We start from the raw sequence: 27,414 nt of genomic DNA, 5'->3' as shown, positions 1-27,414 counted from the left end.
AGTGGTAACAATGGATTTCTGTGCCGCATCTTCAACGGTCCCTTCTCTCCATCAGGTCTGATCTGATACACAGGTAAACCAGGAAGTTGTTTACACACAATGTAGGGCTGTGGCCTACACCGATCCCCCAGCTTATGTTTTCCAGATACTCCTAGATTTTTCAGTAGCACTCAATCATCTGGTTGCAAGTCCTGAATCTTTACTCTTAAATCAAAGTTCCATTTATTTTGAGATTCTCTGGTAGAAGCATGTTCCATAGCTTTCTCATAGGCTTGCCGTGAGTTCTTCCGCAATCTGTTCACATAGCCCTTATATGATGTTAAAGGGGTATCATCAAGGGAGGTGCCAAAAGCCAGGTCAGCAGGAAGACGATCTTCTTTCCCAAACAAGTGGGCACCCCTGAGACTCTGGAAGCCCTTGTAGACCTGTCAATTCAGATAGACAGACACCTAAGAGAGCGTCGCTTGGAACGTTCTTCTGCAACCTCTCGTCCTGTTTGGATGTTGCCACGAGTGCCTAGTTCCCCCCATTCAGCCTCTTCTGCTCCTGCTACGGCCGCCCTGGACACTCCAGAACCTATGCAGCTGGGTTTGCTTTGACCTTCTTTGACACCTGAAGAGCGCCAACGCCGTTGGGCAGGTAACCTTTGCCTGTACTGTGGAGAACCGGGACATTACGTACGCACTTGCCCTGCAAAACTGCGTAAGTGCTTTTCCATCTCTCCTGTTCCTTCTCCCGTTTTGCCGAACAGTGTTACTCATCTGGCTGTTCCCATTCTCTTGCAGCTCCCAGGAGGGAATAATAGAACCAGTGCAATTATTGACTCAGGGGCTTGTAGTTGCTTCATGGACTTGTCCTTCGCTTTAAAATATGACATTCCCCTTCGGCCTAGGGCAAAAGGACTTTCTGTGTATCTGGCCGATGGCTCTACCCTTAAATCTGGGCCGGTAACCCAGGAGACTTTACCTCTGCTTACCACCATTGCCGGGACTCACCAGGAATTACTGTGCTTAGATGTCATCAAGTCTCCTCTATTTCCCATCATATTAGGCATGCCCTGGCTGAGAGCTCACAATCCACGAAATCGACTGGATTTCAGGGAAAATGGAATTTCTTTCACCTTACTGCCTTCAGCATTGTCTACCGGGAGTCAACAAAGCCCCTTCTTCTCTACTTTGCTTGGAAGTAGATGCTGAGATCCGTCAAGCTGTACCCGAAGTCTACCACAGCTTCCTGGATGTTTTTAGTAAGAAGGGTGCAGAAACCCTACCTCCACATAGGCCGTACGACTGCCCGATAGAACTGCTTCCCGGAGTGGAGATTCCTTTTGGAAGAATTTTTCCATTATCAGAAACGGAATTAGGGACCTTGGGGTCTTACCTGGATGACAACCTGGAAAAGGGATTCATCTGACCCTCCACCTCCCCGGCGGGTGCGGGAATCTTCTTTGTAGAGAAGAAAGATCACTCCCTATGTCCTTGTGATGATTATCGGGCACTTAATAAGGTCACCATCAAGAACCGATATCCTCTGCCTTTAGTGCCCGAATTGTTCCAAAGACTGGGATCAGCAGTAGTGTTCTCCAAGTTGGATCTTCGGGGTGCCTACAATCTCGTTCGCATTCGGAGTGGAGATGAGTGGAAGACCGCCTTTCGCACACGTTTCGGGCACTTTGAATATTTGGTTATGCCTTTTGGTCTTTGCAATGCCCCTGCCACGTTCCAGCACTTTGTGAATGACATTTTCAGAGACTACCTTGATCTATTTGTAATTATCTATCTGGATGATATTCTGATCTTTTCCTCCTCCCTAGCTGAACATCGGGAACACGTTAGAAACGTCTTATCGCGACTCCGACTTCACGGTCTATACGCCAAGCCAGAAAAGTATGTCTTCGAGCAACGAAGTATCCAGTTCCTTGGTCTGATCATCTAGGTGGAAGGCATTAAGATGGACCCCCAGAAGGTTTCTGCCATCCGGGACTGGCCCGCTCCTACTGACAGGAAAGGTATCCAACGGTTTGTGGGCTTCGCAAACTTTTACAGGAAGTTCATAAGGGGGTTTTCCACCATCATTTCCCCATCACAGGACTGATCAAGTAGGGCCTAAAGTTTCAGTGGACTCCTGAAGCTCAAGAGGCCTTTACAACTCTGAAGGACTTGTTTATCTCAGCTTCAGTCCTAAAGCACCCCGACTCGACCCTGCCATATATCTTGGAAGTAGATGCCTCAGAGATAGCGGTTGGGGCAGTGCTTTCTCAGAGACAAGGACCTAAATCCCTTCTGCACCCAGTCGTGTTCTTTTCCCGTAAATTATCTGAGGCGGAGAGGAACTACGACGTTGGTGATCGTGAACTACTGGCAATTAAGGCGGCACTCGAAGAATGGTGCTATCTTCTGGAAGGAGCAGCCCACCCGATCCTTGTGTATACTGATCATAAGAATCTGGAGTACTTGAAACCAAACACAATGATGTCATCCAAATATACCAGGATTTCTACAAGATTCATTTCTCCAACTGTTTTTCCCATCAAACGTTGAAAGGTTGCAGGAGCCCCTGACAGGCCCTGAGGCATCCGACTGAATTCATAGAATCCTAACGGGCATATGAATGCCGTCTTCTCCTGATCTTCTGGGTGCATAGGAATCTGATAATACCTGCTCTTCAAGTCAAGCACACTAGACCACTTAGCTCTGGCAAGGCACTGCAAAGCATCTTTGATACTGGGTGTGGTGTACTAGTCTGAGATGGTGCACCGATTCAGGGTCCGGTAGTCCATACACGTGTGTAACGACAAATTTTTCTTCCTCACGACCACGATAAGGGATGCATAGGGATTCTGAGATTCCTGAATGACCCCTGAGCTGCTCTCTTAAGTCTTCCAGGTCACTGAGAGGTATTTTCCTGGCCCGCTCTCGGAAGGATTTGTCTTCCTGAAGCCAAATTCTATGTATGGCACTTCTTGCACATCCCACATCAAAATTGTGTTTGGAGACCTCATCAGTTGAGTCTTCATCCTTTTCTGCCAGACAGGGGACAGGACCACCACTCATCACTGGAACTCCACCTGTAACTGTTGGCCATTCTTCAAATCCTTGGTTTCTTCAGGGAGTACAGGGGTGGTGGCACTAACCTGCCCCTCCACCATACGGCTCCCAACCTGATAGGCTGAGCAGTCACTTTGTTCAAGCGGATGGACACTTTCCTTCCTCTTCTTGACAGGTCTCGAGTAGGTACTTACTTAGGGACCATTTCTAGTCCAGCTGCCCTGGCTTGCTCATCCGTCTCCAACACCACAAAGGGGCCGGGGTGATCCCAAGTCCACTTGATGGTGACCTTCACATGAGCAACCTCTCACGGTTGCAGTACTCTCTCTCTGGTCTCCAGCTTCCACAACCGCCCCACTCCCCCTTTGGGGGCATTCTTCTCTCTTGCCTACAAGCTTTCAACAACTGTGAATCTTGTTGTTGGTGGATCCATCTTCATTCAATACTGATGATAACAGTCTTCTCACTAAATCTGTATTAGTTACTACCAGTATGGAATTTTGCCCAGCCCCAGGTGGTCTGGGGCACATGACAGCCAAAGTGTTGAAAGCCTCTTCTTTTCGGACAGCTGCTGGCCCAAAGGATATCTGGATGGGGATGTAGCCATCATAGGGGCATCTAGCAGTTCCAATTCCCCAGATCTCAAGTTCTTCCTGCTTGCGTAAGGGGATGTGACTCAGATGTTTGTCATAGAAATCCGGGTATAATAACGTGACCAGGGCTCCTTCTATTTGCACAAGTACAAGCGGGGACGGCCCCACTAACTTTTCTGGGAAACTGGTAGTGGTATTCCGAGTGTGATTAGGATTACAGTTCTTCTTCAAGGCACTCTGTGAAGGCCTAGCAGTGACCCTGGGTGGCGTTGCCAGACCACTTTCAATTGGACCAGATTGACAAGCTCTCCTAGGGGTGTTCTGATAGGACCCGACTGTGGCCCTAAGTGGTGTCGCCAGACCGTTTTGAACTTGGCCAGTCCGACACATTTTCCTAGAGATGTTCTGATAGGATCTGATAGGACCTGACTGTGGCCCCAGTTGACGGTAAAGCATTGACCCTCTGTGCCTGGCTCTCTGACCCCGGTGCCGGGTTACTTGACTGTAGGGACGACCAAGGTGATCAAACCACTTTTTCCTTCGATGGACTCGTCCTGGCCCCTCTCTTCCTTTGTTTCCTGGAGCTCCGTTTCTCATTGGGGTTCTCAGTTGGCACCCTCACTGAGACCCCCTGGAGTTTTCCGCCGACTGGCCTTTCAGCAACTTCTATAACAGCTTCTCCAACTCCTCCAGCAGTTCAGCATTTGCTTCCCTTTAGGGACACTGGGCTTTAAATTGTCTTGGATCCCCATATTTGTAGCACATTCAAATTCCCCTCCATTCAGTCTGAGCTTTGGCTTGGGCTCCCATCACATTTAGCAAGGCCTGTTGCACCTGCTCCTGAACGTAAGCATCATCTTCCGGTGATTTGACTGGAATAACTTTTGGGGTGGGTTGCACCACAGAGATCTATCTGTGCTCTCCCCACTCAGACTCTTCGTTGCTCTCCGCCATGTTATCATCCACCTGGACCGATTGTGCGACTATCTTCTCGCTTTTCTGGGGGGTTCTTGCTGCATAATGCTCCTCCTGATTCTTTTCATCCAAGAGGACCTCCTCTTCTCTCACTTACCCCATCAGCTCGAGGTATGAGGGGGCCTCTCGGGTACCCTGCAAGAGCAATCTGAGCACAATAGGGTGGTTAGGCTTGGCTTCTCGTAGAATCCAGTTGGACTTTGTCCACCTCCCGTGGGTCAACACCTTTTTTCAAGATAATTTTTGTACATCAAGTCAGGTAGTTTCTCTACCCTAACGTAAACTGCAGAGAGGGCTTCAATGTAGTCCATGGCCTCACAATCCAGTTTCTCCCTCTTTAGGCTTCTGATGACATGTGCTGCTGGACTGAGGAGGCTCTCACTAATGCGCTGTCTTTCTACTGTTCCCAACACATCCCACTCCCCAAGGGCTTGCATAGCCTCATCCATCCAGCTGTGAAATTCTTCTTCACCTTCTGGCTTGGGGACACGGCCTGAGAAGGTTGGTAACTTCCGATTTCTCTGGTTGGTGGACTTATTGTGGCTCTGTATCAGGCTGTTGACTAGACGACTCATGTCTAGATAGAACAAGGCAGGAGGCATCCCTGTGACTGGGCTTCCTGCTGCTGGGTCAGTTACCTCTGGATTGCCGGCAGTTGGACTGCTTGCAACAGGGCTTCCTGGTGGTGACCTGGGGGACTTCCCACCAGTCTCCTTTGGCAAATGCACTGGAATTACATGGCAATCCAGGCCTTTGGCTAAGCTCACAACCTTCTTCTGGAATTCCCTCGGAATGCTCTCTTTCCATTCTAGAAGCACATAAGTGCAATCTCTCTCCAAGTCATGTTTCAGATCTAAAAGGTAGGACCCTTGTTCTGCTACAGCCTTTCTCATCAACTGCCATACCTCTCTATTGAACCACCAGATTCCTGGCTCCACTCGGTGGCAGTGGCTGAGTCCATGACTTCTTCCACTCTGGACGCATCAACTGATCTGCTCAGGTACCCCTAATGGGATATCTAGGTAAGACCTCCAAATGTAGTGGCACCCCGTGGGTGCTGCTAATTGACTCTTTACCCCACTGGCTACCCCGACTCTGCAGATTCTCTCTTACTTCTGACACCTTGGGTTCCATTCTGTTATAGGATGTTAGCAATGAGAAACTCACTGAACCACTCAGAAAGTTTACTAGAGTGAATAATGGAACAAAATAACAATATAAATAACTCAAGCTATAATTGACAGTTGGTATCACACACAGACCTTCTGCTGACACTACTACTATGCAATGATGGTTATTCATTTCTCCATGAGCTCCTGATAATAACATAGCAGAAGCCAATTGCTGACATGCTGATATTGCTGATACGCTGATTGAGGAAGGCTTCAGGCTGATCCTTGAGAGTGGAGTGGTTATCCCATAGATGAACCAAAGGCATACATATAGTTTACTTCTGGTGAGTGGCCAACTTATAAGGTGGTGGTGCCATCACAAATTGATGGAACATAGATGTGCTGAGTCACGTATGAATGGTTGATTTCACAAATCTACAGTTGAACTGCACTGAAGAGACTCACTAGGACTATAATTTGTACTCAGAGTCACTCTGTGGATGATGAGGAAAGGAACAAAGAGCAACAAGGAAACAAAGACCTGAAGTGTGCCAAAGGTCACGTGGTCAGTATGCCTAAAGGGGGCATACCCAAGTATGAAATGTAAAGAATGAAATTAAAAGAAAAAGGGGAATGGGTGGGTGGGATACGAGACCCGACGTCCAACGAGAAGGAGGCAGAGGAGGGCAGGCTTTATGCAGCCTGACTCCTCCTACAAATACAGGCTTACCCTGCGGTCAGCCTTTACACTTGTACTCAGAGTCACTCTGTGGATGATGAGGAAAGGAACAAAGAGCAACAAGGAAACAAAGACCTGAAGTGTGCCAAAGGTCACGTGGTCAGTATGCCTAAAGGGGCCAAAAAATAACATTTATTACTCTGATCATGGGTTGTATGTGTGTATTTTGTTTACTATGTTCAGTTTTTGTGCACACTACATGTGTATATATATATATATATGATATGAACTATGATTTAATGCTTTGAGAGTATTTATAAATAAAATACATTATATTGTAACTCACCTCCACTATTTAATTGCTTCATTCAAAGTCCCAATTCCCTTCTCCCCTTTTATCCATTACCGGGATGGAGGCACTTTAGGGTGCTTCATTTAAAGTCCCAACCTTCTTCTATTGTACTCAAATACCGGGATGGAAGCAATTGAATATCTGGGACTGGCAGTGTTCCCCTGCCATCCCTGTGTGAGGTTGCCCTCATTTATAGGGTACCTTCTGTTAAGGTTTTACATATCAAAAGTATTAAAATTACTACTATTATTTTTCATTGACCATCTATATTGTTATTACTGTACATGGCATTATTTTACATGCAACATTCCTTATGCTGGTTCAAAGTACCCACATGAAGCGTCTCTATTCAGATGCCCAATACACTGCCTTGGCCTTGTTAGCTATACGCTATGTGGGGATTGGTTAGCTTGGGGGTGTGGCTATGGTCCTTCCTCACCGCGGGAGCTGCGATGCGCTCAACGGACCCTCCCTCTCCTCCCCTTACACGTATTACGTTTGGGAGGGGTGGGCGTTTGCCCTTCTGCGCATCGGCGCCACGTCTGTCATGCTGTGGGCATGACGGCGGGTGCACCGTGCGCATGACGTCAGTTTTGGCGCCATTGCGCCGACGCCTGCCTCTGACATCATGTGCTCCGGTATGGGGAGCTTGCGCGCCTGTTACTGAGTGGTCACTTGGTTCAGGTGCGGTTGGTTCTCCCCTATTGGTCCACTGATGTGGCGTTGGCGGCATATATTCATATCCCCCAGTGCAGTGGGCTGTTCATCTGACTGGTCTGCCGCTGGGGGACTGCACACCGGCTACGTTGTTTGCTGGTGGTGCTTCTATGCAGCATCAGGGTCAGCTTTTCTTTTGGACTAGATCCTCTCTTTTTCTTGCCTCCCCCTTTCTTTTATTCATTTTTAGGCTTTATTCCTCATCACCTTTCCACCTGTTTTGGATTTTTTAGATTTTTCGTTTTTTTCTTGCTTGTTTGATTCACATACTTGTCTATCACTTTTTTACACTGATACTCTCACATCCCTCTCGCACTTCTCTTATATTGTCCTAACCCCTTGTGGCTTCTTTCACATTCTTACACGTTCATAATCTGACACTCTCACTCTTACAAAATTATTATTTAGAACATGTCACTGTTCCAATTACACATATCCCTTAAACATTTTGTTTTTAGATATCCTCGCTCCACGCAGTAGACACAATTCTTTGCCACATGGAGATTCTATTCATACTGCTCATGCCCTGATACCATCCTATGCTGCATTCTTGTTTCTATGCCGCCTCAGCTCCCGTGGTGGGGTTTGTATTCTCGCCTGACCTTTGGCTGGCCACTCCTAGCTGCGGTTGTGGACAGGTTTGGTGAGTGTTGCTGGTCAACCATTTATACTTGTATAATTATTTTGAGTATTTTTTACTTAGAATTCAGTTCTTTATATCCCTTTTTATATATATTCCATAGGAATGTCCGCCGCATCTGCTCCTGACGATTGGGAATACCCATGAAACGCGTAGAGCTTTACTTGATGCTGCAGTTACACCTCATACGAACTGATATTTATTCATTACTACTAGACTTGATGATGTTTTTATATTTTTTGACAGATGTACATATACCATGTAGGTGTACATACCAGCATTGGGCATGGTACTATTGGCATATACATGCCCTTTTGTATCAATCTGTACATTTATTACTCTGATCATGTGTTGTATGTGTGTATTTTGTTTACTATGTTCAGTTTTTGTGCACACTACATGTGTATATATATATATATGATATGAACTATGATTTAATGCTTTGAGAGTATTTATAAATAAAATACATTATATTGTAACTCACCTCCACTATTTAATTGCTTCATTCAAAGTCCCAATTCCCTTCTCCCCTTTTATCCATTACCGGGATGGAGGCACTTTAGGGTGCTTCATTTAAAGTCCCAACCTTCTTCTGTTGTACTCAAATACCGGGATGGAAGCAATTGAATATCTGGGACTGGCAGTGTTCCCCTGCCATCCCTGTGTGAGGTTGCCCTCATTTATAGGGTACCTTCTGTTAAGGTTTTACATATCAAAAGTATTAAAATTACTACTATTATTTTTCATTGACCATCTATATTGTTATTACTGTACATGGCATTATTTTACATGCAACATTCCTTATGCTGGTTCAAAGTACCCACATGAAGCGTCTCTATTCAGATGCCCAATACACTGCCTTGGCCTTGTTAGCTATACGCTATGTGGGGATTGGTTAGCTTGGGGGTGTGGCTATGGTCCTTCCTCACAGAGGGAGCTGCGATGCGCTCAACGGACCCTCCCTCTCCTCCCCTTACACGTATTACGTTTGGGAGGGGTGGGCGTTTGCCCTTCTGCGCATCGGCGCCACGTCTGTCATGCTGTGGGCATGACGGCGGGTGCACCGTGCGCATGACGTCAGTTTTGGCGCCATTGCGCCGACGCCTGCCTCTGACATCATGTGCTCCGGTATGGGGAGCTTGCGCGCCTGTTACTGAGTGGTCACTTGGTTCAGGTGCGGTTGGTTCTCCCCTATTGGTCCACTGATGTGGCGTTGGCAGCATATATTCATATCCCCCAGTGCAGTGGGCTGTTCATCTGACTGGTCTGCCGCTGGGGGACTGCACACCGGCTACGTTGTTTGCTGGTGGTGCTTCTATGCAGCATCAGGGTCAGCTTTTCTTTTGGACTAGATCCTCTCTTTTTCTTGCCTCCCCCTTTCTTTTATTCATTTTTAGGCTTTATTCCTCATCACCTTTCCACCTGTTTTGGATTTTTTAGATTTTTCGTTTTTTTCTTGCTTGTTTGATTCACATACTTGTCTATCACTTTTTTACACTGATACTCTCACATCCCTCTCGCACTTCTCTTATATTGTCCTAACCCCTTGTGGCTTCTTTCACATTCTTACACGTTCATAATCTGACACTCTCACTCTTACAAAATTATTATTTAGAACATGTCACTGTTCCAATTACACATATCCCTTAAACATTTTGTTTTTAGATATCCTCGCTCCACGCAGTAGACACAATTCTTTGCCACATGGAGATTCTATTCATACTGCTCATGCCCTGATACCATCCTATGCTGCATTCTTGTTTCTATGCCGCCTCAGCTCCCGTGGTGGGGTTTGTATTCTCGCCTGACCTTTGGCTGGCCACTCCTAGCTGCGGTTGTGGACAGGTTTGGTGAGTGTTGCTGGTCAACCATTTATACTTGTATAATTATTTTGAGTATTTTTTACTTAGAATTCAGTTCTTTATATCCCTTTTTATATATATTCCATAGGAATGTCCGCCGCATCTGCTCCTGACGATTGGGAATACCCATGAAACGCGTAGAGCTTTACTTGATGCTGCAGTTACACCTCATACGAACTGATATTTATTCATTACTACTAGACTTGATGATGTTTTTATATTTTTTGACAGATGTACATATACCATGTAGGTGTACATACCAGCATTGGGCATGGTACTATTGGCATATACATGCCCTTTTGTATCAATCTGTACATTTATTACTCTGATCATGTGTTGTATGTGTGTATTTTGTTTACTATGTTCAGTTTTTGTGCACACTACATGTGTATATATATATATATGATATGAACTATGATTTAATGCTTTGAGAGTATTTATAAATAAAATACATTATATTGTAACTCACCTCCACTATTTAATTGCTTCATTCAAAGTCCCAATTCCCTTCTCCCCTTTTATCCATTACCGGGATGGAGGCACTTTAGGGTGCTTCATTTAAAGTCCCAACCTTCTTCTATTGTACTCAAATACCGGGATGGAAGCAATTGAATATCTGGGACTGGCAGTGTTCCCCTGCCATCCCTGTGTGAGGTTGCCCTCATTTATAGGGTACCTTCTGTTAAGGTTTTACATATCAAAAGTATTAAAATTACTACTATTATTTTTCATTGACCATCTATATTGTTATTACTGTACATGGCATTATTTTACATGCAACATTCCTTATGCTGGTTCAAAGTACCCACATGAAGCGTCTCTATTCAGATGCCCAATACACTGCCTTGGCCTTGTTAGCTATACGCTATGTGGGGATTGGTTAGCTTGGGGGTGTGGCTATGGTCCTTCCTCACCGCGGGAGCTGCGATGCGCTCAACGGACCCTCCCTCTCCTCCCCTTACACGTATTACGTTTGGGAGGGGTGGGCGTTTGCCCTTCTGCGCATCGGCGCCACGTCTGTCATGCTGTGGGCATGACGGCGGGTGCACCGTGCGTATGACGTCAGTTTTGGTGCCATTGCGCCGACGCCTGCCTCTGACATCATGTGCTCCGGTATGGGGAGCTTGCGCGCCTGTTACTGAGTGGTCACTTGGTTCAGGTGCGGTTGGTTCTCCCCTATTGGTCCACTGATGTGGCGTTGGCGGCATATATTCATATCCCCCAGTGCAGTGGGCTGTTCATCTGACTGGTCTGCCGCTGGGGGACTGCACACCGGCTACGTTGTTTGCTGGTGGTGCTTCTATGCAGCATCAGGGTCAGCTTTTCTTTTGGACTAGATCCTCTCTTTTTCTTGCCTCCCCCTTTCTTTTATTCATTTTTAGGCTTTATTCCTCATCACCTTTCCACCTGTTTTGTATTTTTTAGATTTTTCGTTTTTTTCTTGCTTGTTTGATTCACATACTTGTCTATCACTTTTTTACACTGATACTCTCACATCCCTCTCGCACTTCTCTTATATTGTCCTAACCCCTTGTGTCTTCTTTCACATTCTTACACGTTCATAATCTGACACTCTCACTCTTACAAAATTATTATTTAGAACATGTCACTGTTCCAATTACACATATCCCTTAAACATTTTGTTTTTAGATATCCTCGCTCCACGCAGTAGACACAATTCTTTGCCACATGGAGATTCTATTCATACTGCTCATGCCCTGATACCATCCTATGCTGCATTCTTGTTTCTATGTCGCCTCAGCTCCCGTGGTGGGGTTTGTATTCTCGCCTGACCTTTGGCTGGCCACTCCTAGCTGCGGTTGTGGACAGGTTTGGTGAGTGTTGCTGGTCAACCATTTATACTTGTATAATTATTTTGAGTATTTTTTACTTAGAATTCAGTTCTTTATATCCCTTTTTATATATATTCCATAGGAATGTCCGCCGCATCTGCTCCTGACGATTGGGAATACCCATGAAACGCGTAGAGCTTTACTTGATGCTGCAGTTACACCTCATACGAACTGATATTTATTCATTACTACTAGACTTGATGATGTTTTTATATTTTTTGACAGATGTACATATACCATGTAGGTGTACATACCAGCATTGGGCATGGTACTATTGGCATATACATGCCCTTTTGTATCAATCTGTACATTTATTACTCTGATCATGTGTTGTATGTGTGTATTTTGTTTACTATGTTCAGTTTTTGTGCACACTACATGTGTATATATATATATATATGATATGAACTATGATTTAATGCTTTGAGAGTATTTATAAATAAAATACATTATATTGTAACTCACCTCCACTATTTAATTGCTTCATTCAAAGTCCCAATTCCCTTCTCCCCTTTTATCCATTACCGGGATGGAGGCACTTTAGGGTGCTTCATTTAAAGTCCCAACCTTCTTCTATTGTATACAAATACAGGCTTACCCTGCGGTCAGCCTTTACACTTGTACTCAGAGTCACTCTGTGGATGATGAGGAAAGGAACAAAGAGCAACAAGGAAACAAAGACCTGAAGTGTGCCAAAGGTCACGTGGTCAGTATGCCTAAAGGGGCCAAAAAATAACACAGTAGGAAGAAAGCTCAACAACCAGATGACCCAGTGAATAACGTCTAACCTGGAGTGGTGGCAAATGAGTTATGCCTTTGCCGCAGAGAAGGAAACGCTAAGAAAGGCAGTAGCCCCTCCCCTGGCTTCAGGAATCACAAGGCCAGCTATAGCACCCCCTTGAGCCCAACCCAGTGACCAACACAAGATAAACCTGAGAGTACATGAACGTCATAAAATGAAACCCACCATGGAAAGTCAGCTAAGCACAGCAGGGAGTCCCCACCGCTGGAGACCTGGATGGCTTCAAACGGAAAAGCCGAAAATAAAACAACCTGACAGATCATTCAACATGAAATGCTGGGACTTAACTGGATACGCCCAGAAAGTGCTGAAGGCTGATACAAGCTGGAGGAGGCAAAAAAGGAAACTAAAACAAAACAGAAAAGCAAAGGGAACTAGACGTTTCACCATCAGGACTGGAAACCTAACCTGGAAACATGCCAAGCAGTGTCATGGGCTTTCCTGGAATTTAAAACAAAACCCAATGATCAAGGCTGCAGTGCCAACCAAATGGAAAACCAATCTACCACAACTGGAACTGACAAGAAAGTGCGTCACTGGAAACCTGCTTCTGAGACCCGAGCCTACAGATACTAGCCCGGGCCCCGTGATCCACAAAAGCCCCTGAGCCAGTAGAAACCGTGGATCAGTGAAAAACTGACTAACCAAACTTCCATACCCCAGGACAACTCCTGGCCGGAGACGCAGCTAGGAAATTAAAGTAAATAGTGAGGAATGGCACCCAACTGATCAGGAACACAACTAGCGAGAGAATCGTGATCAAACAAAAAGACCTGCGACAAAACCGAAACCTGCGATAAGGAAACGTGACTGAACGAAAACATGAGAAGCGTGAACTGATCACCGTGAGCGGCTTAAGAACCGCGGCTGCTAGAAAACACGACCTGCCTAGGAAATGCAGGCTTCACAAATTGATGAAAAACATAAAAGAAAACCCTGGGGGGTACACAAGAGAAAAGAAAAGCATAAGACACAAAACGTGCGGCATATCGGAATATGTAAGAACACGAGAAAAGGCAAGAAAACACGAGAAACAAAAGAAACATGGGAAACTCGAGAAGATGCATGAGACACGTAAATAGCATCAGACACGTACAATACATCCGACACTAACAAGCATGAGGAACGTAAAAAAGCCTGAGAATCATGAAACTACACAAGGGTAATGACATGAAAGGCATGAGACATGAAATGTGCGGCACATGGGAAATACGGAAGGAAACACCGGACAACACGTAAGGAAACATGTGAATACGTCAAAACCATGGAAATACGTCAGAAAATGCTAGAAAAACATGGGGAAACGTCAGAAACAAGGGAAACACAAGAAGTTGCATCACGTAAATAACAGCCATGAACAATGCATCCGATACGTGAATTGCATGAGAAACGTAAAAACCCTGATAACCATAAATTTATGAGAACCATAAAAGCGCAAGAACTGTAAGTCGTTTAAAAACCGTCAACTGCCAGCAAAACACACGAGAACGCAATTGTATGAGAAACTGTAAAATTGCATGGAAAACCATCAAATGTATGAGAAACACCAACTTCATATGTAAATCACATGAGAGACCTAAATAACATGAAAAACAAAATTGCGTAAGAACCGTAACTTCAAGAAACACCAACTGCATGGAAACCGTGAATTGCATAAACTGAATTGCATGAGAAAACGGCAATTGCATGTAAAACCGTAAAACGAGTGAGAACCGTGCGTGAAAACAAAGCATGAGAACGTCAAATCGAATGAGAACATAATCGCATGAGAACGTAAAACGAAACGAGAACATAAAATGCATGAGAACGTAAACTAAACGAGAACATGAGTGTATGAGAATGTTAAAATGAAACAAGAACATGGGTGCATGAGAACGTAAAACGAAACGAGGACATGAGTGCATGAGAACGTAAAACGAAACGAGGACATGAGTGCATGAGAACGTAAAATGAAACGAGGACATAACTGCATGAGAACGCAAAACATGAAATGCCAAAAAAGCATGAAACGCAAAACGCATAACGCTGGAACGCGATAGAGAAACCTGGAAAGCAATAGAGAAAACCTGGAAAGTGAGAGAAAACCTGGAAAGTGAGAGAAAACCTGGAAAGTGAGAGAAAACCTGGAAAGCGAGAGAAAACCATAAAAAAGCATGAGAAACCGTAGTTGCATGAACCGTCAACTGTACCACGGGAATACGTCAGAACCACGGGAAACGTCAGAAAATGCTATAAAAAACATGGGGAAACGTCAGAAACATGGGAAACGCAAGAAGTTGCGTGAGACACGTAAATAACATCTAATACGTAAATTGCCTGAGAAATTTAACATGCCTGAGAACCATAAATTCATGAGAACCATAAATGCGTAAGAACTGTACGTCGTTTAAAAACCGCCAACTGCCTGCGAAACGCACGAGAAACGCAAATGCATGAGAAACCGTAAAATTGCATGAGAAACAACAACTTCATAAGAAAAGTAAATCACATGAGAGACCCAAAACGCATGAAAAACAAAATTGCGTAAGAACAGTAAGCAACGTGCTTGAAACCAACAAGCATGAGAACGTCAACTCGAATGAGAACGGAAAACGAAACGAGAACATAACTGCATGAGAATGTAAATGAACGAGAACATAACTGCATGAAAACGTAATCGAAACAAAACGCAAATGCAAGAAACGCAAATGCAAGAAACGCAAATGCAAGAAACGCAAATGCCTGAAGATGCAACTGCCTGAGAAACGCAACTGCAAGAAGATGCAACTGCCTGAGCAACGCAACAGCTTGAGAAATGCAACTGCTTGAGAAACGCAACTGCAAGAAGATGCAAATGCATGAAAAACACAACTGCAAGAAGCTGCAACTGCCTGAGAAACGCAACTGCCTGAGAAATGCAACTGCCTGAGAAAACGCAACTGCAAGAAACGCAACTGCAAGAAACGCAACAGCAAGAAACGCAACAGCAAGACACGCAACTGCAAGACACGCAACTGCAAGAAGATGCAGCTGCATGAAAACGCAACTGCAAGAAGATGCAAATGCATGACAAACGCAACTGCAAGAAAATTCAAATGCATGAAAACGCAAATGCTTTGAGAACGTGACCGCTAAGAGAACGTGAATGGCCTGAAACCGGAAACGCATGGGACCGAAACGCATGGGAAAACCATAAAATGCACCAGAACGTAAAACTGCATGAGAAAACCGTGAATAACACGAGAACGTGGAGCTCAGGCGGGGGCAGGCCACGTGAAGCTCAGGCGGGGGCAGGCCACGTGGAGCTCAGGCGGGGGTTGGGCACGCCACGTGGAGCTCAGGCGGGGGTTGGGCACGCCACGTGGAGCTCAGGCGGGGGTTGGACACGCCACGTGGAGCTCAGGCGGGGGTTGGGCACGCCACGTGGAGCTCAGGCGGGGGTTGGGCACGCCACGTGGAGCTCAGGCGGGGGTTGGGCACGCCACGTGGAGCTCAGGCGGGGGTTGGGCACGCCACGTGGAGCTCAGGCGGGGGTTGGGCACGCCACGTGGAGCTCAGGCGGGGGTTGGGCACGCCACGTGGAGCTCAGGCGGGGGTTGGGCACGCCACGTGGAGCTCAGGCGGGGGTTGGGCACGCCACGTGGAGCTCAGGCGGGGTACAGGAGATGGCACTATAAACTTGATGTGGGGGGGGGGGGCAGAGTTCATGCACCGGAGGGCTACGACAAGCACATGCTGAGAGGCAAAGATGAAATCTTAGCCCTGTCTGCGCAGGAAGAGGCTGAAAGGGCGATATCTATAGAGGGTTCAGCGCCAGGAGGATGAGGAGCCATGTAAATAATAGAGATCAAAGTTCTAAAAATAACCAACAAGAGCTCCATTCTGACCAAAGTAGCTGCAAGACGGCAGATAGATCTTCTGCAGGGACCAGCACAGACTAGGCTATCCGTGCACATCAAGCTCCAGGAGAAAACGGCTGATATACAGTCAAAGCACAGGAGAAAGCTGCACTCACATGGGCAAGACAGTCCGTGCTTTCTAACAGCGGCCGAACACCCCCCTTCCCCCGGCGTGAACACCGGGAGGAGCGGGCGGGCAGCCCCCACGTGGAGCCGGATCAGCCCGAGGTGCAGATGGGCGGCCGAACACCCCCCTCCCCCCGGCATGAACACCGGGAGGAGCGGGCGGGCAGCCCCCACGTGGAGCCGGATCAGCCCGAGGTGCAGATGGGCGGCCGAACACCCCCTCCCCCCGGCATGAACACCGGGAGGAGCGGGCGGGCAGCCCCCACGTGGAGCCGGATCAGCCCGAGAAGAGGTGCAGATGGGTGGCCGAACACCCCCCCTCCCCCCGGCGTGAGCACCGGGAGGAGCGGGCGGGCAGTCCCCTCATGGAGCTGGATCAGCCCGAGGAGCAGATGGGCGGCCGAACACTCCCCTCCCCCCGGCATGAACACCGGGAGGAGCGGGCGGGCAGTCCCCTCATGGAGCCGGATCAGCCCGAGGAGCAGATGGGTGGCCGAACACCCCCCTCCCCCCGGCATGAACACCGGGAGGAGCGGGTGCAGAAGCAGCCGACTGTTACCATCCATCCCAGAAACAAACTCTAGCAAGCCGCCGGAAGTGACGTCAGACACACGAGACCCGACGTCCAACGAGAAGGAGGCAGAGGAGGGCAGGCTTTATGCAGCCTGACTCCTCCTACAAATACAGGCTTACCCTGCGGTCAGCCTTTACACATGTTTAACACCTCTCTCTTTTAAATTGTGGACTCTTTCCAAATTATTTGTTGTTTTTTTTTATCTGCTTGGTGATTTATTGGGACACATGTTGTGTTTGGTATCGTATTACTGAACGGGCACATAGGGAACCAGTTGATGGTAGTTTTTAAGGGTATCAATATTTAAAGTTGTATATATATCATTTAATAATTGCACATTTACTGCTGAATTAGAAACGTTTAATATATATGAAAGTTAGCGCAGTTATCACTTTTTTCTCTTTTTTCAAATATCCCACTCTAGGGTGGGATATATGTACATTTAACTGCAGCAAACATAATTTGATACTTACAGTGGTGTGAAAAAGTGTTTGCCCCCTTCCTCATTTCCTGTTCCTTTGCATGTTTGTCACACTTAAGTGTTTCAGAACATCAAACCAATTTAAACAATAGTCAAGGACAACACAAGTAAACACAAAATGCAATTTGTAAATGAAGGTGTTTATTATTAAAGGTGAAAAAAAATCCAAACCATCATGGCCCTGTGTGAAAAAGTGAAAACCTAATAACTGGTTGGGCCACACTTAGCAGCAACAACTGCAACCAAGCGTTTGCGATAACGTGCAATGAGGCTTTTACAGCGTCCTGGAGGAATGTTGGCCCACTCATCTTTGCAGAATTGTCCTAATTCAGTTACATTAGAGGGTTTTCGAGCATGAACGGCCTTTTTAAGGTCATACCACAACATCTCAATAGAATTCAGGTCAGGACTTTGGCTAGGCCACTCCAAAGTCTTCATTTTGTTTTTCTTCAGCCATTCGGTGGTGGACTTGCTGGTGGGTTTAGGATCATTGTCCTGCTGCAGAACCCAAGTTCGTTTCAGCTTGAGTACACGAACAGATGGTCGGACATTCTCCTTCAGGATCTCTTGGTAGACAGCAGAATTCATAGTTCCTTTTATCACGGCAAGTCTTCCAGGTCCTGAAGCAGCAAAACAGCCCCAGACCATCACACTACCACCACCATATTTTACTGTTGGTATAATGTTCTTTTTATGAAATGCAGTGTTCCTTCTACGCCAGATATACTTGGACACACACCTTCCAAAGAGTTCCACTTTTGTCTCATCGGTCCACAGAATGTTGTCCCAAAAGTCTTGGGGATCATCAAGATGTGTTGTGGAGAAATTGAGATGAGCTTTGATGTTCTTTTTGCTCAGCAGTGGTTTTCTCCTTGGAACTCTGCCATGCAGGCCATTTTTGCCCGGTCTTTTCCTGATGGTGGAGGCATGAACGCTGACCTTAACTGAGGCAAGTGGGGCCTGCAGTTCCTTGGACGTTGTTGTGGGGTCTTTTGTGACCTCTTGGATGAGTCGTCGCTGCGCTCTTGGGGTAATTTTGGGCAGCCGGCCACTCCTGGGAAGGTTCACCACTGTTCCATGTCTTCGCCATTTGTGGATAATGGCTCTCACTGTGGTTCGCTGGATTCCCAAAGCTTTGGAAATGGCTTTATAACCCTTTTCAGACTGATAGATCTCAATTACTTTCTTTCTCAATTGTTCCTGAATTTCTTTGGGTCTCGGCATGATGTGTAGCTTTTAAGGATCTTCTGGTGGACCTTACTGTGTCAAGCAGCTCCTATTTAAGTGATACCTTGATTGTGAACAGGTGTGGCAATAATCAGGCCTGGGTGTGGCTAGAGAAATTGAACTCAGGTGTGGACAACCACAGTTATAGTATGTTTTAACAAGGGGGCAATCACTTTTTCACACTGGGCCATGATGGTTTGGATTTTTTTTCACCTTTAATAATAAACACCTTCATTTACAAATTGCATTTTGTGTTTACTTGTGTTGTCCTTGACTATTGTTTAAATTGGTTTGATGTTCCGAAACACTTAAGTGTGACAAACATGCAAAGGAACAGGAAATGAGGAAGGGGGCAAACACTTTTTCACACCACTGTATATAGATACTGATACACTTATTTAATACTTGTAGAGCTGCATAGGGTTGTCATGGGTTACTAAACTTTACATGCTGTCCTTCTCTAGAGCATGTACATTGTATAGTATTTATTAAGGCCAGTTCACACCACATGCAGTCCAGTGTGGGTTTTTTTCTGCACCAAAAACGCATGGAAAGTAGGTTATATGGTTTCCAATGGTATAGTTCACACCAGTGCAGTTAGTTCCAGTGCTTTTAAGCTCTGGAATAAAACAGTATAACATGCTGCATTTTACCTGTACTGGAACGTGGTAAAATGCACCAGAATGCACTGGAACACATATAAATGTACTGCACCCCCATACAGTGGAAAAATAACAGAAAAAAAAGAAGAAAAAAAGGAGCTGGAAATGCATCAAAAATGCACTGGAACATGCCAACAACACGCTAAAACATGCAGAAATGCATCTGGAGTGCATTTTTGTGGTGTGAACCAGCCCTTATTGTGGTGTTTCATTTCAAAAACACCAACGTATTCTACAACACTACAGTACAAAAATGCAGTGTAACGTTAGCAATGCTTGAACATGCATAAAAATAATGCCCTGCTTTTATGAACAGTTAGTATATTTAGATTAGTTCCAGCTGTAGGAAATGTAGTTTAATAATTGTTTTGCCTGAATAATGAAAACTTAATTTCTTCCATCCTAACTATGTAATTATTTTGATTTATGATTTCTTCCCAGATAAGACTGTTTTAATATTTTGCAGTTCCTGGCTGTACACTTTTTTTTATACTGCTAATAAAATCTGGATCGCTAATAGAGTGACCTTTTTGAATGTTTCAATTTTAATACATAATTCTATAACTGGAAAAAAAAAACTCTAGTATGACAAAATGTTTAAATTCAGCGAAGCCTATGCCAACGTTAAATTCTCAGTTTTAACTTCCAATCTAAATGAAATAATAAAAAGTAATTTGTCTCAAACAGAAATGACTAAAGATGATTTTGTATAATCTTAGCTACACCTACATTATGTCATAAGACTACTGTTAATTGCAATATCATTACTTGGCTAAGCTGGGCAGTAAAAGTACTGGACCGGGGCCACAAAGCAAAGTCATTATAGGGCCCTCTTGTCCTCCAAAGCACCAGTGAAATAATATGTACGGTTTTTATGACATAACTATATGCGAATATTTACTATGTGAACATGGACTTATTTTTTGTGGACTTTACTTTAGTCTCTATGACAATTTGAGACTAAAGTAAAATCCACAAAAAATTAGTTATTAATCTATGTAGCCATAGTAAATACTCTCATATAGGACAAAGCCTGTATATTTGAAAAACAGTAGTAGTGTGTTTTTGCTGGCTTATTAAAGATTTTCCATGAGTGATGTCATTGGTGTGTGGTCATCCATTTGTCTCTATATGGACATATTTACTTTTGCAATAATGGGCATATCTGCATTGGAAATTGTATGGTACTGGAATTGTTAAAGCATCTTCAGTAGGTCAGTGATATATTAGGCTTTCAATCAGGCTTTAAATACTTTGCAGTGTTATTTATGTTCATATTTTAACTGTGACACCTTTAGGGCAAAATCAGTGTGCATGAGGCGTAGGCTGCGACATTTCCTCCAACCTGAGAGTGGCATTGCGCCATCCCTTCAGGTTGGTAGAAGTTTAATGCCCCATACACACGATCGGACTTTCCAACAACAAAACTGTGAATTTTTGTTCGAAGGATGCTGGCTCCCACTGGTCTTGCATACACACGGTTACACAAATGTTGGCCAACAATTCTGAACATAGTGACGTACAAGACGTACGTGATATCTCCATTACGAACGCTAGTTATATCTCCGGCTTGTACTTGATTCCAAGCATGCGTGGACTTTTGTCCGATGGACTTGTGTTCCCCCATTCGGAAAGTCTGACAACAAACATTTGTTGGCGGAAAATTTGAGAACCTGCTAGCCAACATTTGTGGGTGAAAAGTCTGACAACAAATGTTCGATGGAGTATACACACGGTCGGACTTTCTGCCAACAAGCTCACATCAAACATTTGTTGTTGGAAAATCCGATCCTGTGTATGGGGCATAAAAGGGAGGAAATGCCTCTTATCTTGGGCTCCAGATAGCTATCTTGGGGGACTCCCGCAAGATTTAGGCAGGTTTTTTGATGTAGGACCCCATAAACTTAGAGGGCTATTGTCATTCAGTGCGTCTGCGGTAAGGCAGTAGGTAGGGAAAGAGCTCCATTGGGTAGGGAAAGTGCACATGCAATAGTAGGAGGAGGTACAAGACCTGTAGGGTTTCCTCTTTAGTGTGTGCATGCTGCACCTTTACCAGATAGATTTAACCTTATTGTATTTCCTGCAATAGAGCACTTCACTGCCACAGTGAAATTATAGGTGGAATGTGTATCACTGTGGAGTAAAATCGACTTCCTTAGCAGCATTCTTCAGACAAGAAAACATGACATCTCACAGCTTTTGTGGTGCCAAGATTATATTTGACTACTGTGCCTTGTTTGGGTGACTATTAAATTGTGTTGAACTCCATTTCATTAAAGCGGTAGTAAACCCGCAATTTTTTTTTTATTTTTTTTAAACCTGCAAAGCAAAATGCATAATGAGCTAGTATGCACCGCATACTAGCTCATTATGAAATACTTACCTTAGAACGAGGCCCCGACATCTGGCCCGATCCACGCCGAGGGAGCCGACATGCTCCCTTGGCGTCTCTTCCGGGTATCGCGGCTCCGGCGCTGTGAGTGGCCAGAGCCGCGATATCGTCACTCCCGCGCATGCGCGCGGGAGATTTCAGTCCGGCCGCACGAGCGCTGCCGGATTTTCACAGAGAGAACCCCCTTGTGCGCATGCGCCGCTGCAGTCAGCGGCGCATACCGAGGGGAATATCTCCTAAACCGTACAGGTTTAGGAGATATTATTTTTACCTACAGGTAAGCCTTATTATAGGCTTTCCTGTAGGTAAAAGTTAAAAAATTGACCATACTACCACTTTAAACAGTACCAAGCCACCCTGTCTCATTGTTCTTCCACAGGTTTATTCCTTCACTTAGGCCCCACCTACAAGAAAAGCAACAAAAGGCTTTTTTTCTGTAGCAAATATATACTGTAGATAGGTGTTATCCTGGGATAAGAGTTTTCCCCAAGATTTTATGCATCCACGCTGTTTACAGTACACAGTACCTTGCAAAAGTATTCACCCCCTTGGCTTTTTACCTATTTTGTTACATTACAGCCTTTGGTTCAAGTTTTTTTTAATCTGCATTATATGTGATGGTTTACATTTTGCGAAGTACCACGATGGGAACCCAAAAGGCCTTAGGGTTAAAGGAATTTATGTTCTTAATTTGTCCCAAAGAAGGGGGGGACTTTGATACTATTCTTCTTCAGAAAGAAAAATTGTGGACATACTATTGTGACTCTCTGATGCCGAAGGGGTTAAATACAGAATGTAGTCTACAGCCATTTTTAGAAAAATTAATATATAGATTATCTTTCATTTTTCTATTTTCCAATTGAAAAGTGTTATGATAGATTTTGCTTCCGCTCTGATTATTGAGGTAATCTTATATAGTGTCATAGTACTTGCCTCCTAAAAATGTATTTTTTATACTTACAATATTGAAGAGTGGTTAATTAGTGGTAAAATTACCTCTGCTTGGATTTCTATCCTGTTGCTACTGCTTACGTGATTTATTTTTACAAAAGTAATTTTGTTACAATCATTTCATGTTGCAATCGTTATATTAACCACTTTCAGACCGGACCATTTTGCTGGTAAATGACCAGAGGTCTTTTTACACTTTGGCACTGCGCTGCTTTAACTGGTAATTGCGCGGTCATGCAATGTTGTACCCAAACAAAATTTGCGTCCTTTTCTTCCCACAAATAGAGCTTTCTTTTGATGGTATTTGATTGCCTCTGCGATTTTTATTTTTTGCGATATAAACGTAAAAAGACCGCAAATTTTGAAAAAAAATGATATTTTCTACTTTTTGTTATTAGAAAAATCCAATAAACTCAATTTTAGTCATACATTTAGGCCAAAATGTATTCAGCCACATGTCTTTGGTAAAAAAAAAGTCAATAATTGTATATTTATTGGTTTGCGCAAAAGTTGTCACATCTACAAACTAAGGTACGTTTTCTGGAATTTACGCAGCTTTTAGTTTACGACTGCCTATCTCATTTCTTGAGGTGCTAAAATGGCAGGGCAGTACAAAACCCCCCCAAATGACCCCATTTTGGAAAGTAGACCCCCTAAGGAAATTGATAAGAGGCATGTTGAGCCCATTGAATATTTTATTTTTTTGCCTCAAGCGATTGAATAATGACAAAAAAAAAATATTTTTTTTTTTTTTACACAAAGTTGTCACTAAATGATATATTGCTCACACATGCTATGGGCGTATGTGAAATGACACCCCAAAATAAATTCTGCTGCTTCTCCTGAGTATGGGGATACCACATATGTGGGACTTTTTGGGAGCCTAGCCGCGTACGGGGCCCCGAAAACCAAGCACCGCCTTCAGGCTTTCTAAGGGCGTAAATTTTTGAGTTCACTTCTCACTACCTATTACAGTTTTGAAGGCCATAAAATGCCAAGATGGCACAAAACCCCCACAAATGACCCCATTTTAGAAAGTAGACACCCCAAGCTATTTGCTGAGAGGCATGTTGAGTCCATGGAATATTTTATATTTTGCCACAAGTTGCGGGAAAATTACAAACTTTTATTTATTTTATTTTTTTTCACAAAGTTGTCACTAAATGATATATTGCTCACGCATGCCATGGGCATATGTGAAATGACACCCCAAAATAAATTCTGCTGCTTCTCCTGAGTACGGGGATACCACATATGTGGGACTTTTTGGGAGCCTAGCCGCGTACGGGGCCCCGAAAACCAAGCACCGCCTTCAGGCTTTCTAAGGGCGTAAATTTTTGAGTTCACTTCTCACTACCCATTACAGTTTTGAAGGCCATAAAATGCCAAGATGGCACAAAACCCCCACAAATGACCCCATTTTAGAAAGTAGACACCCCAAGCTATTTGCTGAGAGGCATGTTGAGTCCATGGAATATTTTATATTTTGCCACAAGTTGCGGGAAAATTACAAACTTTTTTTTTTTTTTTTCACAAAGTTGTCACTAAATGATATATTGCTCACGCATGCCATGGGCATATGTGAAATGACACCCCAAAATAAATTCTGCTGCTTCTCCTGAGTACGGGGATACCACATATGTGGGACTTTTTGGGAGCCTAGCCGCGTACGGGGCCCCGAAAACCAAGCACCGCCTTCAGGCTTTCTAAGGGCGTTACAGTTTTGAAGGCCATAAAATGCCAAGATGGCACAAACCCCCCCCAAATGACCCCATTTTGGAAAGTAGACACCCCTAAATTTAGGGGTACACTAGTGAGACTAGGTAATAAATGGCGGGTGCCCTGAAACTATAAAAAAATAACTAACCAACCAGCGTCACCTGTAACAGTTATATGGTGATCACTGGTGAAAGGGTTAACTAGGGGGCAATTAGGGGGCTTTATGCGGTAGTATATGGGGGTCCCTGGCGCTATAAAAAGCTGCGGCGAACCTAAATACCTACCTGCCTAACTAGCGTCACCTGTGACACTAATACAGCGATCAGAAAAACAATCGCTTATTAGGCTGGGTTCACACTGGAGCGATGCGGGAACGCCACGAATGCGCGGCGGGTTCCCGCATCGCATGCCTCCCGGCGGCAGTTCACACTGCCCTATGCGAACTGCTGGGAGTGTCAGTGAAATGTTACTGACACCCCCAGATCAGTTCGCATATCGCAGTGCGATCTGCAAACTCGGATCGCATGGTGTGAACACCCATGCGATCCGATTCTGCTGCGGGCCAAAAAAAGGGTCCCGTGCGAATTTGCGGCGGGTGCGGCGGGTGCGGCGAATGGCTGAACTCGAATCGCACAGAGATCGGATGTGATTTGCACTGCAGTGCGGTGCGAATCACATCCGTTCTCATAAACCGCTGCAATGTGAACCCAGCCTTAGTGACACTGGCGACGGGGGGTGATCACGGGGTTAAACCTTTATTGGGGGGGTTAGGGGGGTACCTTAGAACTAAAGGGGGCTAACCCTAACTGCCCTAACAGTTATTAGTCACAAATGACACCCGCCGGGTGATCAGGGGGTTAAACCTTTATTAGGTAATAAATGGCGGGTGCCCTGAAACTATAAAAAAATAACTACCGTATATACTCGAGTATAAGCCGAGATTTTCAGCCTCTTTTTTGAGGCTGAAAGTGCCCCCCTCGGCTTATACTCGAGTCATCGCTGTCTGCCCGCTCGATCAGCGTGTCGAGCAGACAGACAGCGGCCATTCTGATTCAAAAGCCGCGCCTCCGGCTCCCCCTTCGCCTGTGATAGGCGGAACACTGAATTTCCCAGCAGCCTGTGTTCCGCCTATCACGGACTTCGTATCATCCTCGTACTACGGACGAGGATGATACGATGTACGTGATAGGCGGAACACAGGCTGCTGGGAAATTCAGTGTTCCGCCTATCACAGGCGAAGGCGGCGGCGCAGCTTTTGAATTTTACAATGGCCGCCGAGGCGCCGACGAACGAAGAGGGCACGGGACGGAGGCAAGGCACAGGACGGCACGGCACGGGACGGGACGGGACGGGACCGGAGGCAAGGCACGGCGGCGAGGCACGGAGGCAAGGAGGCTCGGCACGGGACGGAGGCTCGGGACAAAGGCTCAGGACACAGGTAGGCTGGACACACACACACACACACACACACACACACACACACACACGGATACACACACACACAGGGATGGATGGATGGATGGAGACACACACACACAGGGATGGATGGATGGATGGACACACACACACACACAGGGATGGATGGACGGACACACAGGGATGGACGGACACACAGGGATGGACGGACACACAGGGATGGACGGACACACACACAGGGATGGACAGGCATGTCTTACCCTCGGCTTATACACGAGTCAATAAGTTTGCCAGTTTTTTTGGGGGTAAATTGGGGGCCTCGGCTTATATTCGGGTCGGCCTATACTCGAGTATATACGGTAACCAACCAGCGTCACCTGTAACAGTTATATGGTGATCACTGGTGAAAGGGTTAACTAGGGGGCAATCAGGGGGCTTTATGCGGTAGTATATGGGGGTCCCTGGCGCTATAAAAAGCTGCGGCGAACCTAAATACCTACCTGCCTAACTAGCGTCACCTGTGACACTAATACAGCGATCAGAAAAATGATCGCTTATTAGGCTGGGTTCACACTGGAGCGATGCGGAAACGCCGCGAATCCGCGGCGGGTTCCCGCATCGCATGCCTCCCGGCGGCAGTTCACACTGCCCTATGCAAACTGCTGGGAGTGTCAGTGAAATGTTACTGACACCCCCAGATCAGTTCGCATATCGCAGTGCGATCTGCAAACTCGGATCGCATGGTGTGAACACCCATGCGATCCGATTCTGCTGCGGGCCAAAAAAAGGGTCCCGTGCGAATTTGCGGCGGGTGCGGCGGGTGTGGCGGGTGCGGCGGGTGCGGCAAATGGCTGAACTCGAATCGCACAGAGATCGGATGTGATTTGCACTGCAGTGCGGTGCGAATCACATTCGTTCTCATAAACCGCTGCAATGTGAACCCAGCCTTAGTGACACTGGCGACGGGGGGTGATCACGGGGTTAAACCTTTATTGGGGGGGTTAGGGGGGTACATTAGAACTAAAGGGGGCTAACTCTAACTGCCCTAACAGTTATTACAGTCACAAATGACACCAATGCAAAAAAAAAAAAAATAAAAAAAAAAATGACATTGGTGTCACTGTGACTGGGGGGCAGGGGTAATTGGGGGGGTGATCGGGGGGTAAAGGGGGGGTGTGAGTGTGCCTGGCATGTTCTACTGTGTGTGTAGAGTGTTGGTGCAACTTACTGATCCGCTCTCCTCCGTGTCGGAACGAAAAATACCGACACGGAGGAGAGAATACATCACTTCCTCTCCTGTGTTTACATTACAGGAGAGGAAGTGATGTCACCGGGGATTTCTATTCGTCGGGAGCG

Source organism: Lithobates pipiens, unplaced genomic scaffold (assembly GCF_037356315.1).
Source record: "Lithobates pipiens isolate NorthernLeopardFrog02 unplaced genomic scaffold, aLitPip1_a1.2 Scaffold_23, whole genome shotgun sequence".
NCBI classification, from domain to species: Eukaryota; Metazoa; Chordata; class Amphibia; order Anura; family Ranidae; genus Lithobates; species Lithobates pipiens.
The sequence above is the reverse complement of the archived record's forward strand: the minus strand, read 5'-3'. Positions refer to the sequence as shown.